Raw genomic sequence first — 19,569 nt, 5'->3', positions numbered from 1 at the left:
GTTCATGTTACATATAATTTGTTCCATGTGTCTTCTTTTTTTCTGAGATATAGGCTGAAGGATTAGTACTTGGGATACTTGGGACATTGCTACTCTTAGAGGAGGGGGAAGAGAATAATGGCACTACCATGCAACGGTTCTCAGTACATCTGCCCAGAACTGGCACATGACATTGTTATCATATTTCCCTGGCCAAAGGAAGTTAAACATGGTAAAACCTGATATCAGGGGAGCATAATCTGCCCACATGGATGGCTCATAGTAGTACCCTATAAGGAGCAGGTATAAAATTTTGACATTAATACAACCTACCACACTTGGCTTCTTCATTCTATGGTCCATGTCCTTTGACCAGGTTCCTGTCTCTTTGAGTCAGTAGCAAGGTCTCTCTCTATATTGAACAAGTGGTAAATCAACTTCTCAACTAGTGAGAAGACCAACCCTATCAAATGAGAAATGTGTCTCATGTAGAGAGAATGGAGAGTCTGGCATGATAGAGACTGATGAATAGATTAAAGAGTGTAAAAATTAGGAACTTCAGAAAGTATATTGCTAAACAATAAATAATTGGGCTCTTGGCAATGGGCAAAAAGGTCTATCATCTTTAGGTAATAGGTCAACAACAACAACAACAACAAAAACAAAACAAGGAAAGAGACCAAACATTTTTGAAACAATTTCAATAATTTAACTAAAAACTAAAATACTTCTGCACACAGCTATTTCAAATATCTTCTTTAGAAAATGAAATGCACTGTGATCATTTAGAAAAATTAAATCTAGGAAATTCATGCACATATTTGATAACCTAGAAACATTTGTTTCTAATCATGTGTCAACTGAATATAAAGAGCATAAAATAAAATGCAAAGATGTAATACAGAAGATTAATCATCTATTTGAAAGATCAACACATGATAATTTAATGATATTTTGTTTGTGGAATATGCAATGATCCTTGAAAGAAATAGGAACAGTTTTACAAAAGATAATAAAACTAGTAAATACATTGCTCTCATTTATGTAAACATAGTATCTCATTTTAGTATTGTTATGATCATAGAATTACAAGACATTGTAGAGGTCCCAGAACAGAAGCAGAAAAAAATGATTAAACATCAAAATGTCTGTGTATTTAAAATATTATATATATACGTGTGTGTATGTGTGTGTGTGTGTGTGTGTGTATATATATATATATATATATATATATATAATCATGAGACCACTTCTTTCATTTTAATAAAGAGAACAAGAAGACAAATTATAAAATTATGGTTTTGGTTTTTTTTTGATTAGAGAGTTGAAGATAAAAAGAAATACAAATGGATTAAATTCCCAAAATGGAAGAACCCTTCCTAGGAGAGAAGAAACCCAAATCCATGGGCACAGGAGGTGGAGCAAACCCACTGTAGACAGAGGTAAGGAGAAACTAGCCAAAATTTTAACAACTTTTTTTATAGCCAAGGTGGCTGTCATGAAGGAGGTCCTGTGAGAGTGTGCTCAATCACCAAATTTATCCTAATTTTATCAGAGCTTTCCCTGAACACATGTATAGCCAGCTGAAGGATGGAAGCTGAGTGGAAAGCAGGGAAAGATTGCTGTAACTCAAAGCCTTACAGAATGCACACGGTAGTGCTCTAAAGCCTGTGGACAAGGAAAGAAGGTAAGAGAGATTTCTTGAAAAGATGGATCTAGTACATAGCAACTGAAACCTGGGTGTGCATGACAGCAGAGCTGAGAAACATCATCCCCTGAGTCACTCACAGCCCTTACTTGAGTGTAAGGCATTGGCGTGCCAAAAGCTAAGACCACAGCAGCAATGTAGAAATAGTCTGTGAAGCTCAGAAAGTCAGGAGAGAGCCAAAAGACCACCATAGGAACCAAAAAAAAAAAATTGGAATGGCATGGAAAGATGGCTATTGAGCTGTAAAACATAAAGACTTACACTGGTGCTCAGATAAACTAGTCCCAGTTCCTCTCCTAAAACATTTGAAACCTGTGGTGAACTACAGATGTTATAAAAGCTACAACCAGCCCCAGAGCTAGCTCAACTCCAGCTTAGACTGCTTCAGCTTCATCACTTGCAGCCTGCCACAGGCATGGGATTTCTTTTTTTTCCTTAATGGTTTTTTTTTGTTTATATATTTGAGAGAGAGAGAGAGAGGGAGGGAGAGAGAGAGAGAGAGAGAAAGAGAGAGAGAGAGAGAGAAAGAGAGACAGAGTGCAAGCAGGGGAGGGGCAGAGAGACAGAGACAGAATCTGATGCAGGCTCCAGGCACCTAGCTATCAGCACAGAGCCTGATGCAGGGCTCGAACTCATGAGCAGTGAAATCATGACCTGAGCCAAAGTTGGACGCCCAACCAACTGAGCCCCCCAGGTGCCCCATGGGATTTCTTTTTCTTCAGTAAATAATATTTACAGTACTTTTATATACAATTTCTGGCATAAAATTAAAAAAATATATGTGGTATGCAAACACGCAGGGCAATGTCATCCATCAATACAATAAATAGTCAATACAAGTTAACCCACATGTGACCAAAATATTGGAATTAGCATATAAAAATTTAATATGCACACATTTTCAAAACGAATGGAAAAGGTGGTAGACAATATAGATGCAGATGGGGAACTTCATTTTAGTAGAATACTAGAAACTTATTTTTAAAAAGAGGAAATTCTAGGATTTAAAAATACAGTGTCATAAATGTAGAATTCGTTCAATTTATTTTACAGTAGCCTAAAAAAAGCAGAAGAATAAGTGAATCAGTAGTCAAATTAATAGAAATTATCCAAGTTAAAATAAAAGGAGAAAAAAAATTAAAGAACTGAGAAAAGCATCCAAAACCTGTGTTCAAATGTACATGTATTTGATTCTAAGAAGTAGAATAGGAAGAAAATAGAGCCAATATTTGAGATGATAGTCAAGAAATGTCCAAAATTGATGAAAGATATCAACCCACAGATCCTAGACAAAAAATGAAGTGGATCTCAAATAGGATAAATACAAAGTCAAACATCTGAAAAACAGAGAAGAGAAAATCTTAAAATCAGATACTCCTAGGAGGCCTGGATGGCTCAGTCAGTTAAGTATCCTACTTTGGCTCAGGTCACGATCTCACGGTTGGTGAGTTTGAACCCCGCGTTGGGCTCTGTGCTGACAGCTCAGAGCCAGAGCCTGGAGCCTGCTTTGGATTCTGTGCCTCACGGGGGTATAGCTCAGGGGTAGAGCATTTGACTGGATTCTGTGCCTCCTTCTCTCTCTTTCCCTCTCCTGCTTGCACTCTGTCTCTGTCTCTCAAAAATAAATAAATTTAAAAAAAAAAAAAAAGGAGACACACGTACTCTCATCCCTACTCCCACACACAAATGCATGCTACATTCAGGGGAAAAATCCAGTAATATGTATGGCAGACTTTTCATCAAAATCAAGGAAAGGTATAATGACAATGGCGTGACATCTTTAAAATGCTGAAGGAAAAAAAAACTGTCAATTTAGAATTCTGTAACTTATGAAAATATCCTTCAAAAATTACAGTGACATAGATTTGTTCAGACATATAAAACTTTTTTGGCTCTAGCAGAAGGGCACTAAAAGAAATGTTGAAAGTTCTTTGTCTAGATGGATCAGAAAACACCCAGTGAAAAACGGGTCACAACTCAGGTAACATGGTCATCTGTTCAGATATTCAGTATCTAAGAAGATTCAGTAGCAAGCCCAGGGCTATTTTTTAATAATGCATGATGAAGAGGATGCAAGTTTTCTTCAGCCTTTCTGTTGTGATTTTTCTACTCGACCTTAATACTAGTTCCATATCTCATCCTAACCTGCCATAAACACTTCAAGCATCATTGGATCTACTGGCTATAAGAGTTAAATGGTAGAGCTACTTGTAATAAAACCTGACCTAGCTGAAGACTTTTTTTTCCTCTGGAACATATTTCTTGCAAATATATCATGAAGTTGCTTCATGTCGTTGAAGCAAATAAAATACATATGATGAGTTATAACATACTATGAATTAATATAGGCTCAAGGACATTGAGCGACTATTTCTGCTTATCCTGTGAAGTCAGAATCTGAACTTCAGTTTCCCAATACCAAATCTATATTTGTTACAATTCTGCATTATAATATGAGAACGATTTTTACTTCACCCTATGTACTAGGAACCCCAGATCTGCTTATTTTTATGGATAATGGACTTGTCAAACAATCCCAGAATCATGCCAATCAACATGTGTCAAGAATGCCTCAATCTATCTATTAAAATCATGGAAGGGTCTGAAGACACCCTTGCCAGAAACCATCCTGCCTTGTTTTGTATGCTTTGGGTATAGCTGTTCAATTTATTCAATACATCAAATCTTCCCTTTTTGGAAGATGCATCACAAATGCTGTCTCTACTGATAAAGCTCCTCTAATTGCCTCAGTGAGGGATTCTGTATCCCTTCTCAGGATTAAGTCCCTGCATCACTTACTGCCTATAACTCTTGGCATTTATAACATAGTATTCCATATTATGTATTTGAATAGATCTTACCTCAAAAATTTAAGATACTGGAGGGCAGACACTGTGAGACAGTCTGTCATATTCTTTTTGCATTGCCTATAGGGCCCAGCATGGTGGTTTATACATGGCAATGGCTCAATATTTATCTGTTAGAAGAAACAGATAAGCAATTTCAAAAGACTGTAGTCCAAATTATTTACATAAGTGTCAAAACTTTAATTTATTGGTTCTAAAACAGTCTTTTTCAAGCTTCACTGGGCAAGTCCTATTATTGGTTTTCTAAGATTTAACATACCTTGCAGCCTACCCATCCCAATGATAATTTTCAAAATCCTATAGACTACTCAAATCTCATTTTAATTGTTAAGACTAAGGTTAAAGTAATTAAGTAAGCATCCATTCAATAGAAACAAACCAAAGAGATACCACCCAAATAAATAAATGTATATTTAATCTGCTTCAGTAAAAAAATAGAACTCCATTACCTATGTAGAGCTTGTTTTCAGTTTTAAAAGCTTGTAAGGTGGTTATATGAAAATAACTTCCATGACTATAAGGCAATTTTTTCTGCTCTCCTCTGACATACATGAATTACAGTGATAGACAATCATATATCATTAAACTAAAATCACATTTTTTTTTTTTTTTGCTGGAAGAATAGGTGTGAGATGGCAGCTCACCTTCCGGCACTGTACTAGTTTAGATAACACCTGCTACAGTAACAGACAAACCACCAAATCTTACTGGTGCAACACTTATTTCTCACTCACCCAAGAGTACACATAAACCTTTCTAGTCTGACAGTGACTCAGAAACTCAGCCTCCTTCCATCTTGTGCTTCTTCAACATATGGCTTTCAGGGCTCATCTGGAAATGAAGAAGAAAACAAAAACGATTATATAAGGCAATCCAAACCCAATCTAAAGAAAAACGGGTTATCACTTCTTTTGTTTCTTCAGCCATTAGGAAATAAACTACTAGTGGACATTAATCACTAGCGTTCTAAAATTAGATATTTTGGATAAACTGAAAAACAATTCATGAATGGTAGCATAATTAATGTTGGTTTACTCTTTGTCCATATACTTGTCTCTGCTGCTTTGCCTTGATGAAAAACATACAGCTCTACTAAATAACTGATTTTATTTTTCTTTTGCCATTTTCAAATGCAGAAATAAGATTCTCTATTGAAATTAATTTTTATGGTGTTCTGTGAAAATAATTCCTTTCTGCTGAATTTAAAGGTCTTCTTTACTTTAATAATTCCACTTAAAATTTATAGTTCAAAATGTGATGTATCCCATGACAAATGTAACTTAAATTTACTTCATCTTATCATGGTTCCATTACAGTAACTCAGTAAAATCTGGGTATTAAAATATTTAATCTGGGGATTAAAATATTATATACATTCTAGAATTTGTTAAGAAAATATGTAATATTTAAATATGTAACATATTGGAGAATAATAATTAAAATAATAAAAATATATTTTATAGCTTCCAGCCCAGCAGAGGGGGATAAAAGTTATAGAGTCATTGGACAATACACAAACACCCTATTCTATCTAGACACATGATAGCACTGCATTTCCCTGCCCATTTGAATCCAGGATGTCCAAGTAACTTCTTTTGACCAACGGCATAGGAGTGGGAGTGGCTTGTGTCACCTGTAGATGGCAGCTTTACGAGCCAAGTAGGTGTTTGGCATATTCTGTTTTCTCTGCTTCTCTTAGGAAGCATGTGTTGAGATGGAGCCTGCATCAGCTTAGGTTTCTGAATGACTCAATAAGTCAACCCTCAACGACCATGTAGAATGAATGAGAAATAACCTTGACTTGAAACCACCAAAAGTTTAGGCTTTGTTATTCCAATATCCCAAGATTTTCCTGACCAGCAGTCAAATTGAAACCATGGAAAGGGAAAATTAAAGATAAAGAAAAAAGGCTGGCAAACAGAAAACAATGCAACAGTAGGACTAAATATGTTATAAATCACAATAAAGGTAGGTAGATGAAACCTGCCTATTAAAAGATCTGTTGATTAAAAATTATATGCTTTTTTAAAACACACTTTGTAAGCACATGCATACACAGTGCATTAGTTCAGGTTTTCCAAGAAGCTAAGACATGATTAAATGTATAGGAAATTTATTGGAGAAAATTCTTGTGAGGACAAAAGGGAAAGGTGGGAAATGAATGGGACCCTTCTGACTGATGTAGGTCTGAACCCTGTGAAGAACAGGGGGAAGAAAGTATAGGATAGGAAGATCTTGTACCACAGTGCAGTTGCAATAAGTTTTTGACACTCTAATCTGGAGTCCTTTAATCAAAGTCACCTGGTGGATAAGTCTACATGTCCCAGAAATGGGCCTGTATTAGTTCTCTTGATATGCTCAGCCTTACACTAAGAAAAGTGTGGCCTCATCATGAATACGGGGTTGAATCCAGAATAGCAAAAGCTGGAGAAACTGGTCAATTATGCTTTCCAATCAGGAGATCTGAGGCATGCATTTTTATGGCTACTATAAACAGACAATCATATACAAAGAGATGGGAAATTTCTAATAAGCTAAACCAAAGACAAAAGAAAGCATCATAAGAATAGTGTTATCAGAGAAAATAGTTACCAGCTAAAAGCATTTAAAGGAATAAAGAAATAAAGTAATAATAAAAGAAATCTGTGATGGCTTTGCACTTGTCAATCCAGCTACATTGGAACTAGGCTTCCCAGAATTCCCTTCCCTGTATATTTCCAGTTTAGGGTTGGCCTCAATAGAAATTTGTATAACATTTGGAAGGAGGAAGTTAAGTAATAGCTACTTTTGTGCTCTGCAGCTCAGTTGTAGTGCCCAGGAAAGCCCCTGTGCCAAGAGCTCCTCTGACTCCTGCTGGGTCTGGTCCTGAAGCTTCTTCAACTTCTGCATCATTATACACAGTTCTGTCCTTATACACAGTTCTGTAGCAAAAGGGCATTAGCTTCTTTTATAGGTCACCTGCGTCATCAAAGGTCAAGGCTTGAAGGCAGTGAAATACAAACACAGATTCCGGTTTGTCCACCAAGTTTCTAGCTTATCCTCTCTGGTTCTATTTGTTTCTTGCTCTTAACAATTTCACATCCATTTTCCTTCTCGGGAGATCTCAGAGTTCTAGGAAAGATGGTGGAATACCATGGGTACAACTACATAACACCCACATCAGTGTAAATAACCCAGAAATGACCTGAAGACTGGAAGAACAGACTCCTCACAGCTAAATTCAGGGAAGAGGCCACATCAAAGAGGGTAGGAAGGGCAGAGACACTGTCAGGAGCTAAAGAGACCCACAGGGACTCTCTGCAGGAGGGAAGGATGCTGTGGATCCTGAGAGGGGAAAGAAATAGACCTCACACCAGGCACCCCAGCCATGGGGAACCCACATGGGGAAGATGAATCCCCATAACATTTGGCTCTGAAAACCAGGGGGGCATAATTTGTGAGTTCTTACAGTTAGTGGGGCTTGACACATGGAACTTTAAAAATCAGTAGACTTGATTCTGGGAGAGCCTGGAGGGCAAGAGGAAACTTAGTCTCTGCCTTTAAAGAGAGAGCACGACAAATAGCCTTGCTGAGATACAGCACAGAAACAGCACTTTGAAAAACACCTGGCCAATACAGGAAGGAGATTTATTTACTAACCTCAAAACATGTGCTACAGGGGCAGGGATAGTGGGGAAACTTCTCTAGGAACAAAGAAGCTGGCAGGCATCATTTCTCCCCACCCCACCCCCCGCCCCGCCAACCCCTGCCTTCAACACAAGAATACCTGCAGGAACCAGCATAGTGCCAACACTCAAACTAACTTGCTAACACCCTGCACCCCACATCCACATTCTCCTACAGACTTGCCCCCTCTAATACGCCCTTGGCGGGAGCCCATCCAAACCAATGCCACAAGCCTGGAAGTGTGCAAGCAGCCCCAACAGGTATCAGTACCACTCCAAACTGACTCCTGCCTTGAGGAGAGGGGATGATAACCACACACACCAGTCCAACTGTAGCCCCAGCGTGTACTGGGTGCAAACACCTGTCCTGACCATAGGTCCTGCCCACCAAAAATGCTTCTCAGAGCACAAGACGGAGAAAGTGCCCTGCAGTTCAGTGCTACTTCATCTCTGGTAATGCCTGCATTGACTCTACTCAAGCACAAGGCAGGACCAGCCTGGCCCACTAACAACAAAGTTCTGCCCACAACAGGCAAAGAGCCACTGCAGATGAGTGGACTAAAGGCAAAAAGTGCACACAACACACATAGGAGACAGCCCTGAAGTGCCAGGTTCTGGTGAATAGGGGACACTGCAATGCAAGGCACTATAGGACTTCTTCTTCATAAGGCCACTACTTTCAAAAAGCAAGTGATGTAACTGACTTTCTTAACACATAGAAATATACAAAGACAGACAAAATGAGAAGACATGGGAATATGTCTCAAATGAAAGAACAGGAAAAAATCCCAGGAAAAGATCTAAATAAAACAGAGATAAGTAATATACCTGATACAGAATTTAAAGTAATGGTCATAAAGATACTACTCATTGGACTTGAGAAAAAAGTGGAGGACTTTAGTGAGACCCTTAACAGTGAGACAGAACACATTTTAAAAAATCAGAGATGAAGAACTCAACTAACTGAAATTAAAATAAAACAAATGGAGGGACACCTGGTTGGCTCAGTTGGTTAAGTATCTGATTTCAGCTCACATCATGATCTCATGGTTCATGAGTTTGAGCCCCACATCAGGCTCTGTGCTGACAGCTCAGAGCTTGGAGCCTGCTTTGGATTCTGTGTCTCCCTCTCTGTCTCTCTGACCCTCTCCCACTCATGCGCTCTCTCTCTCTCTCTCTCTCTCAAAAATAAATAAACATTTAAAAATATAAAAATAAAATAAACCAAATGCAATAAATAGTAGAATAGAGGAGGCAGAAGAATGGATCAGTGACCTGAAGGACAGAGTAATGGAAGCAATCAAGATCCAGAGAACAGAGAAAAAAAATAATTAAAAAATAAATTAGATTTAGGCAACTCAGCAACACCATCAAGTACAATAACATTCACATTATAGGAATCCCAGAGCAAGACACAGAAAAGGAGACAGAAAAAGTATTTTAAGAACTAATAGCTTGAAACTTCCCATGTGGTGTTGGGAGACAGAAATCCAGATCAAGGGTGCACAGGAATCCCCCAACAAAATCAATCCAAGGAGGTGAAACCCAAGACACATAGTAATTAAAATGGCAAGAAGTAGTAATAAGGAGAGAATTTTAAAAGCAGCAAGAGAAAACAGTTACATACGAGGGAAATTCCATAAGGCAATTAGCTGATTTTTCAGCAGAAAGTTTGCATGCTGTATTCAAATGCTGAAAAGAATAAATATGCAGCCAAGAATACTCTATCCAGTAAGGCTATCATTCAGAATAGAAGACATAAAGAGTTTCCCAGACAACCAAAAGTTAAAGAAATTCATCACCATTAAACCAGTCTTACAAAAAATGTTGAAGAGAACTCTGAGTGGAAAGAAAAGACCGAAAGTAGCAGTAAGAAAAGTAGGAAGCACAAAACCAGTAAAAATAAGTATACCCATAAAATCAGGCAAGGTATTCCCCAAAATGGATGTAAAGTATGACACCATATACTTAAAATGTGGGCAGGAGAAGAGGAGTAAAGAATGGGTTCAAATTGAAGCTACCATCAACTTAACATAGACTTCTATGTGCATAAGATGTTATATTCAAACCTAATGGTAACCACAAATAAAAAAAAACAGTAATAGATACGCAAAAAAAGAGAGAAAGGAATCCGAGTATCTCACTAAAGAAAGGCAGCAACCATGAGAAAAGGGAGAAAGAAAAGAAAGGAACAGAGAAGAACTATAAAAACAATCATAAAACAAGTAACAAATGGCAATAAGTACATACCTATCAAGTTAATTTGAATGCAAATGGAATGTAAATGTCAATCAAAATACAGAGGGTTAATGAAATGGATAAAACAGCAAGACCCATCTACATGCTGCCTACAAGAGACTCATTTCATACTTAAAGACACATGCAGATTGAAAGTGAAGGTATGGAAAAGAATTTATCATGCAAATGTAAGTGAAAAGAAAGCCAGGGTAGCAATACTTACATCAGACAAAATATACTTTAAAACAAAGACTTTGACAAGAAATGAAAAAAGACACTATATAATCATAAAGGGAACAATCAATCCATCAAGAAGATAATATAGAATACAGAAGACATTCAGATTGTCAATAGACACATGAAAAGAAACTCATCATCAACAACACTCATCATCAGGGAAATACAAATCAAAACCATAATGAGATACCACCTCACACCTGTCAGAATGGCTAAAATCAACAACATAAGAAACAACAAGTCTTGGGAAGGATGTGGAGAAAGGAAAACCCTCTTGCACTATTGGTGGGAAGGCAAATAGATGCAGCCACTCTGGAAAACAGCATGGAGGTGCCTCAGAAAGTTAAAAATAGATCTACCTATGATGCAGCAATTGCACTACTAGGTATTTACACAAAGGATACAAAAATACTAATTCAAAGGAATACATGCACGCTGATGCTTACAGCAGCATTATTTACAATAGCCAAATTATGGAAACAGCCCAAGTGTCCATCAACTGATGAATGGATAAGGAAGGTGTGGTATATATATGCAATGAAATATTATTCAGGCATAAAAAAGAATGAAATCTTGCCATTTACAACGATATGGATGGAGCTAGAGAGTATAATGCTAAGTGAGATAAGTCAGTCAGATAAACACAAATACCACAGGATTTCACTCGTATGTGGAACTTAAGAAGCAAAACAAATGAGCAAATGAAAAAAGAGACACACCAAGAAACAGACTCTTAACTATAGAGAACAAATTGGTGGATACCAGAGGGGAAGTGGATGGAGGGATGGGTGAAACAGGTGAAGGGGATTAAGAGCACACTTATCATGATGAACACCGAGTAATGTGCAGAATTGTTGAATCACTATATTGTACATTTGAAACTAATATAACACTGTATAATAACTATGCTGGAATTAAAAGGGAAAAAAAACTAGCAGGGAGATACAAAATCACAATCACAGTATAAGAGTTTAACACATTTTTATTAGAAACAAAAAATAGTAAATATATAAAATATTTGAACAATATTGGTCTCACACATATAATATTAAAAATTTTATTTTATGTATGTATTATATATGTATATGCCTAGAAAATAGAAAAAGAGACTTTAAGTATACAAGGAGGAATACTGTCCACAAGTAAGCTTCAATAAGCTATAAAGAAATTATATCATATATATTTTCAGATAATTAAGGTATAAATTACCAATAAAATATAGTGAAACATTTATATGTGAATAGAAACTAAAAACTCCTCCATAATCTTTGAAGCAAAGAGGAAACAGCAATGGAAATTACAATATATTTAGAATGACTTTTCTACATAATACATATAAAAATGTGTGTGTTAATGCTGAAGTATATTACAGTATGTTTGTGGACTTAAGTGGATATAATGAAAACAAAATAAAGAAGAATTTTTAAGTACACACCAAGTGTTCAACTTAAAAAACAAAAAAGAACAGTAAAGTCATCCTAAAGAAAACAGAACAAAGGAAATAATAAAAATAAGGGAAATTAATAAAATGGAAAGCTGAGAAACAATAGTGTTGATGAAGAAAACAAGCTATAATCTCCAGAAATACTATTCAAGAAGCAAAGAATGAGAGATGATATAAACAACAACATGAGATAATTTAAAAGAGGACTAATAACAGATACTGGAAAGATTCTAAAAAGTAATAGGATATACTAGGAAAAAAATTTTAGCAAATAAAATTTACAACTTTGATGAAATGGATAACACTTAGAAAAATATAAATCGCTTAAACTCAAAGATGAAATGGAAAACCATTTCCATTTGCCAATAAGGCAATGAAGTTTACAGAAATCAGATTATTAATAGTTACAATATTGTTAGATTCTGCAAAGGACCAGAGGCCCAGATGACTTTCAAGGTAATCTTAACTCCAAGGAAAAAACTCCTTATTGTTTTATATAAACTATTGCAAAAAACCACAAGAACAGTAACTACAAAGCAACAATAAATACCACCAAGAGACATACAAGAAAAGTATAGACTAATCTCACTTATAGATGCAAAAATGCTAAATAAAACACAAATGAGTATAATTAACCTATTAAAAAAATATATACCAGGAACAAGAAAAGTTTATCAAGGTGGTGCAACATCAGAAAATTTGTTACACACTATAGTAACAAGTAAGGAGAACAATTATACAATCATCTAAATAAATGACAACAAATATAAATAAAATGTTAAAAATTACATTTATAACAAAATATTTTAGTAAACTCAGAAGACAAGACCATTTCCTTACCTTGATAAAGAATACCTGTGAAAAAGCTAAAGCAAGTTATTATCCTTAACCGTGAAACTTCAGAGCATTATTTTAAACCAGAAACAAGATAAAGGTGACTACTACCACCATTTTATTTAAAATTTTATTGGAAGTTCTAGTCACTGTGATAATTAAAAGAAGTAAACTATACTAAAGTATTAGACAGAAACACATGTATGTCCATCTTTATTTGCAGATGACCTAATTGCATGGAAAATCCATAGAAATGTACAAATTATTTAAAATACTGGCAAGTCAAGAAAGTTTTCTGGTTGTGAGATCAGCATTCAAAATAAATTGCAGTTGAATACCTTAACAATAACCACTAAAAAATTATAAAAGGAAACAAGATTCTATTCAAAATAGCATCAAAACCTGTAAATGTTAGGGTTCTACCTAACAAAATATGGATGAGGAGACTCAAGTGTATGAGTTTCAATTTCCCCAAAATTCATCCATAAGTTCAATATGATCACAGCCAAAGCTCCAGACATTTTTAAGGAGTTTGACATAGTTCTAAAATTTATTTAGAAAAATAAAGAGCCAGGAATAGCTAGAACAATTCTGAAAATGAGAATTAAACAGAGGCTTGTCCTATGAGATAGAATTTTCTATATTTAATGTGGTTAAAACAGTGATGTGGGCCAAGGATAAACAAATTGACAGAGTACAGAATACAAAGATCAGAAATAGACCCAGACACATATCAAAATGTAATGGGTAACATAAATGTCATTACAAAGTAGTAACAATGAATCATCCAATAAATGGTACAAGGATGACTGGTTTTCCTTATCAGAGAAAAATCAGGTATCTACTACCATATATAAAAATAAATTTTATATTTAATAAATACCTAAAAGTGAAAACTAAAATTTTTAGAAGAAAAACATGTAAAAAAAATCCTTATGAGTTTGAAATAGAGGATAATTTCTTAAATGACACTCAATGAACAAAGTCCCTAAAGAAAAGATTGATGGGGCACCTGGGTGACTCAGTCTGTTAAGTGTCTGAATCTTGATTTCCGCTCAGATCAGGATCTCACAGTTGGTGAGATCAAGCCCACATCAGGCTCTGTGCTGACAGTGTAGAGCCTATTTGGGATTCCTCTCTCTCCCTCTCTGTCTACCCTTCCCTCAATCATACTCACTTTCTCTCGCTCTCTCTCAAAATAAATAAACATTAAAAAAAGAAAAGATTGATAAATGTGATGATATTAAAATTAAAAATAAAAACATTATTTATGTTCAAAGACACCATGAACACAATGAAAAGCAAAGCACAGACTGGAATATAAAATTTGCAGATGCTCTGAGTTGTGCTTTTTAGTTTACATGAAATCAATTCATATCAAATCTGATCTTTTTTTATTTAAACGAATAGCTGTATTTGACCAGTGGACATGACATTTCTATGTGATTAATTTCCCGATTTTTCTAGTATCTAACAAACTTTTATCTCGTACGTACTTTTTAAAAAAAACCCTTAAAACCTTATTAGTTTTATGTCAAAGATATTTGCTGTCATTCTTACACTGTTGAAAACATTTTTATAGTGTTACCCAGGATAACAACTGTCACTCCTCAAGTATTCAGTAAATGTAAATCCAATAAAATATAATGCTATAGGCTTAGCCCTTATGCTGACAACGAGTATTGTATCAGTGACAACCTGGGAGCTCTTTGTTCCATGCCAGAATTAAGTCAAACAAAGAAAATTTTCAGGAGTTCAGAGTGTGTTCTGTGATCTACCATCTTGAGCTGATGTGTCCACATGCCCAGGCCCACTTCATCAGAAATGCACCTTTCAGTTACATTTTCTCTCCTAGTCCTGCTCCTTATTTATTTGGCAGAGACAACTTTTCCAAGCTAGTAGTAAGGATTTTTTTTTAATTAGCTAGGGAATGGGGTAGTGTTAGGAGCACAGGGAGTCTAAATTACTAGCACTGTTGCATTCCCATTTCTAGTACCATATGGTTAAAATATGCTGAAGGGAAAAGCAACATATGGTTTATCTCTTTCCCCAGAAATTTCGATTTAGTAGTAACATACTTGGTAACAGTTTGAAACAAGAGAGAGAGCATTTGAAGAAGCCTGAGAGAAATTGTTCTATTAAATTCCATTGGCATACCAGTGCAAAAGGGGTCTCATCAAGTGCCCCCTACTGTCATCATAGGAAGAAATACAGTGTCAGAGAAACTGGGGCATGGAGACAAGGGAATCTTTCAGAGTGAACTGATTTCTAGCACCCAGTGACATTTACAAAGGAAGAGGTAAGTGAGAGGAACCATCAACCATAACGTTTCTAAACTTCCACTGTGCTTCAATTACAACCAGAGTCACTGGAGTGACTACACTCAGTAAATGATTATATGAATAAACTAAGTTCCATCCAATTCAGAATATTCTTTTGTTGCATTTTCTGATTGCCTATATAATTATTATAGCACCTGTATGCTTTTTTATGCTAATACATAGTTTTAAATAAGGATAGAAGGAAATAAATTTCTATGTGTGTGTGTGCGTGTGTGTGTGTGTGTTGTGTGTGTGTGTGTGTGTGTGTGTGTGTGTGTGTGTGTTCATTCATCTGACATTTATCTGGCTGTCGGGATCAGACAGTAGAGACCAAGCAAATTTTGAAACCAGACAGACTTAGGTTAAATCCTGCTTCTTTCATTTATGTATGATGACCTAGACAAGTTACTTAGTGAATCTCAAGTTTGCTCATCTGTAAAACAGAATTTATAATACCTGCCAGCAGTAGTAAAAAGAATTAAGGCGTGCTTAAATGTGTGAAGTATAAATAAACAATATAATAATAATGTAACATAATAAATAGTTGTCTTCTCTACTGGCAAGGCAAACTGAATATTCATGGATTGTCAATTTTTCTGTATTCTTATATGTCTTTTAAATTTTTTGGAAATGCCATTATCTGAAGGAACTAAAATATCTCTACAATTATATATGTAATCTATTGAAAGAAAATTCCTTAAAATACGATGAACTATTTTGTTCTCATTATACTTAAAATTTGTGCTCATTATTAAAATGTATTGAAACTATAAAATTGGTTTAAGTGCTGTTTATATGAATTTTAACCTAGATGTATTCACATATATCAACAAGAGCATTTTATTACATGTCATAAGGATCATATGAGTCTTGTAAAATATTGAGCATATTCTTGACTGAAAATCTAGAATCCAGAAAATCATGGGTTCTGAGTTTAACTCTCTGATAATTTAACCAAAGATCCATACACAATGGATTAGAATATAAGGTCTTCATCAACAGATTCAAAGAGAACTCACCCTTCATTCATTCCATTAAAAACACTTATCAAAAGCCAATCAGATTTTAAATACTCCTCTATTTGGTCACTAAAGAAACAGGTAGCTCACAAGCCAGGGGTCTTCCATCTTCATATCCTTCTGTCACCCAACTGCCTTCCTCCATATAAGCCTCTTCTGAATTACCAGTTCCTCCATGAAGTCAAAATTCTATACAAAAGTAGTAAACACCTTTTGCCACCATTTTATCTCATCACACAACACTTTGGAATCCTTGAAGTCATTCTTAAATAGACACGCACTTTCTTGAACATATTAATAAATTGTCTAATTACTAGAATAATTCACCAACTAATTCAATATTTGCTGGTTATCTAGGTTATTTGCATTTATATCAATGGTATTTTTTAAAAGAAAGAAAAAGACTACATATTAACTTGCTCATTATAAGATAAACAGTGATGAGACATTAAAGTTACTTAGTTGCTTTTGTGTTAATAAGCAATAACTCCATAGCTATATTACTTTTTCTGTTAAAGGCAATACTAATTATAAGAATGTAGAAAAGCTCTTGACCGGATATAGGGATTGCTGTGCAAAAAGGTTCCCAAGACAGCAAGATCAGTCAGAGAAGGCAATTTCAGGAGAGGAGAAAGACTTAACTGTGAGCACTGGGAGACGGGGTATGAAAGTGCTGAGTGGGGATAATGGAATAAAGTAGAAGAAAGTTGTGACACGATTACACCTTCTCCATTGCTGTTTTATCACTACAACTTAAGTCAAATTAAAATATTCAAAGGAAGTAAAAGTGATACAAATTTAGGATGGCCACAAAGACTGAAAGAAAATTCACCTACAGGGTCACCTATAGATTTTGTTATAATTCACCAGCCAAAGCCTTGAAAACCCTTCTTTGGTTGGTTCTGACCACTACTAGAAGGTCTCCACCTACATACTCCAAAGATTTTACTGACTACCTTCCTAGTTGATGCATGAATCTACGATCATTTGCTAATTCATTGTTACAACAGGGTTCACTTTTATTTCACTATCACAATCGTTTCATTTTAGAAACTTTTTATTGAAGTGCAATATTCATACAAAAGGCATATATATTCATAAACATGCTATTTGGTGAATTTTCACAAAATAAACACACCTGTGTAACTAGCACCCCAGCACTAAGAAACAGAACATTACCAACACCCCAGAAGTCCTCCTGTACATGAGAGTATCAATTACACTTTGAACAGCACAGATTAGCTTTGCCAATTTTTATACTTTATATAAATGCACTCATACAGAATGCATTCTTTTGTGTGTCTGGCTTTTTTCATTTAATATTAAGTTCGTGAGATTCATTTATACCGCGGCAATTAACAGGTCTTTTGTATTCACTGCTGAATAAGCATGCTATTGTGTGAATATACCACAACTTACCTTTCTATTCTAATGTGGGGGGCATTTGAGCAGTTGTTATTTGGGGGCTACTATGATAGTATTACTATGAACATCCGAGTGCCTATACAATTGCAATGAACTACTGCATAAAACAATGTTCCTTGGAAAATAATATGCTCACATTTTCGATTTAATAAATGATTATATGTTATTTTCTATGCACTAGGCTATATTTAATTATTTTATTTATTGATTGATTGATTGATTGATTGTGTAAATTTAGAGAATCCAAGCAGGCTCCACGCTCAGCACAGAGCCTGATGTGGGGTTCTATCTCATGACCCTGGGATCATGCCTGGAGCCAAAATCAAGAGTCTGATGTTCAACTGATTGAGGTTCCCAGGCACCCCACTATTTACTTATTTTAAAACCCTCCTGACCATCTTATGAGATAGATACTATTATTAATCTAATTTAATGAGGAAATGGAAGCACAAGACAACATAACTAGTGAATGGCAGAAGCAGAATTTGAATCCAAGTAGCCTAGCACTACACTCTGAGATTGACTTTTTATTATTTTTTTTAATTTTTTTTTACATGTATTTATTTTTGAGAAACAGAATGAGACAAAGCGTGAGCAGGGGAGGGGCAGAGAGAGAAGGAGACACAGAATGTGAAGCAGGTTCCAGGCTCTGAGCAAGCGGTCAGCACAGAGCCTGATGCGGGGCTCAAACCCACAAACTGTGAGATCATGACCTGAGCCGAAGTCAGACGCTCAACTGACTGAGCCACCCAGGTGCCCCTGAGATTGACTTTTTAAAATACTTCTAATATGCACTAGTAGATACTGAATAGTTATTAGTTGCCTTCATTTCTTGGCACTTGGGCAATGGTGTTCGCTGTCATAGGAGGTTAGAACTATGGTGCCCAGGGTGTCCTTGGTGAGTGAAACTCTTAGATATTTCTCAGTCATCAGAACCCTATGTTTTTCTTACCTTGGATCCATTATACTGGCCTAACTTTTTCCCTTTCCACAGAAACTATCTGAGCTTCTGAGAAGATTCTTTCTGCTCCCTGTCCACTAAGAAACACCACACAGTTTCACAATTTCTCCCTGCATTTCCATAGGCTTTGGAAATTCTGTGCCAACACAATTGGTAGATACACACATGCTTCCTTCTCAGGCTAGCCCAGCCACAATTGTTTTCCCTTCTCAGGGCAAGATAAGAAACACAGAGGTATATTCTCCCAGTATTTTTCATTCTTTTATTCATATGAAAAATTTATTTAGCACATACTATGGAACCAGAAAGTACTAGGTATTGTGGCAAATATAAAATGGAGTAAAAAAACAACCAATGATCTTAAGAAGTATACAGTCTAGCTCAAGAAATGAATAAGATTTTATTCTTTAAAGTACTATACGAAATACATGTGGAAGGGTGATATTTAAAAGCTTTAGTACCTATCAAGACATAAACATTCGCCAATCACAATGCATGTCATGTGCAGACAATGGCATGGCTGTGAGTAACTTTGGAATAGCAGCCTGGCATGTGCAAGGGACAGAACCAGATAGAAGGCTGTAGCCAGAACACGGAACACTTCAAATGCCAAGTGACGTGCCTTGACTTCATTCTCTAAGCCCCACAGAGCCACAGTGCAGTTCTGAGCATGGTTATGATACAAAAGTCTATGTTTAGGGACTTGTTTCTCAGTCCTTGAGCCTACTGGAGACCCAAGGCCACAGAATAAAGATCGTTCTTTCCTATTCTTGTGACTTCACTTCTAAACAACCCATGACCCATCAAGCACTGGTTTATAATTTTTTCACTTACTACAGCTTTCTCAAAGAGCACAAAGACCAGATCTGGT

The 19,569-nt window shown here is 35.9% G+C and overlaps 1 long non-coding RNA gene across 7 annotated transcripts in view; it reads right to left on the bottom strand.

Annotated features, from left to right (window-relative positions):
- LOC123385428 overlaps positions 1 to 19,569 on the bottom strand; it is a 385,056-nt gene that overhangs the window by 342,618 nt on the left and 22,869 nt on the right. For all 7 annotated transcript variants that reach the window (XR_006597899.1, XR_006597901.1, XR_006597900.1 and 4 more), the window contains exons 2-3: positions 5,289 to 5,385; positions 4,549 to 4,664 (exon numbers count right to left, since the gene is read on the bottom strand). This is a non-coding gene — a long non-coding RNA (uncharacterized LOC123385428). The remainder of the gene's footprint in view (positions 1 to 4,548; positions 4,665 to 5,288; positions 5,386 to 19,569) is intronic.

The sequence above is a fragment of the Felis catus genome, chromosome B2 (genome assembly GCF_018350175.1).
Source record: "Felis catus isolate Fca126 chromosome B2, F.catus_Fca126_mat1.0, whole genome shotgun sequence".
NCBI lineage: Eukaryota > Metazoa > Chordata > Mammalia > Carnivora > Felidae > Felis > Felis catus.
This window is presented reverse-complemented; position numbering and strand designations above follow the sequence as displayed.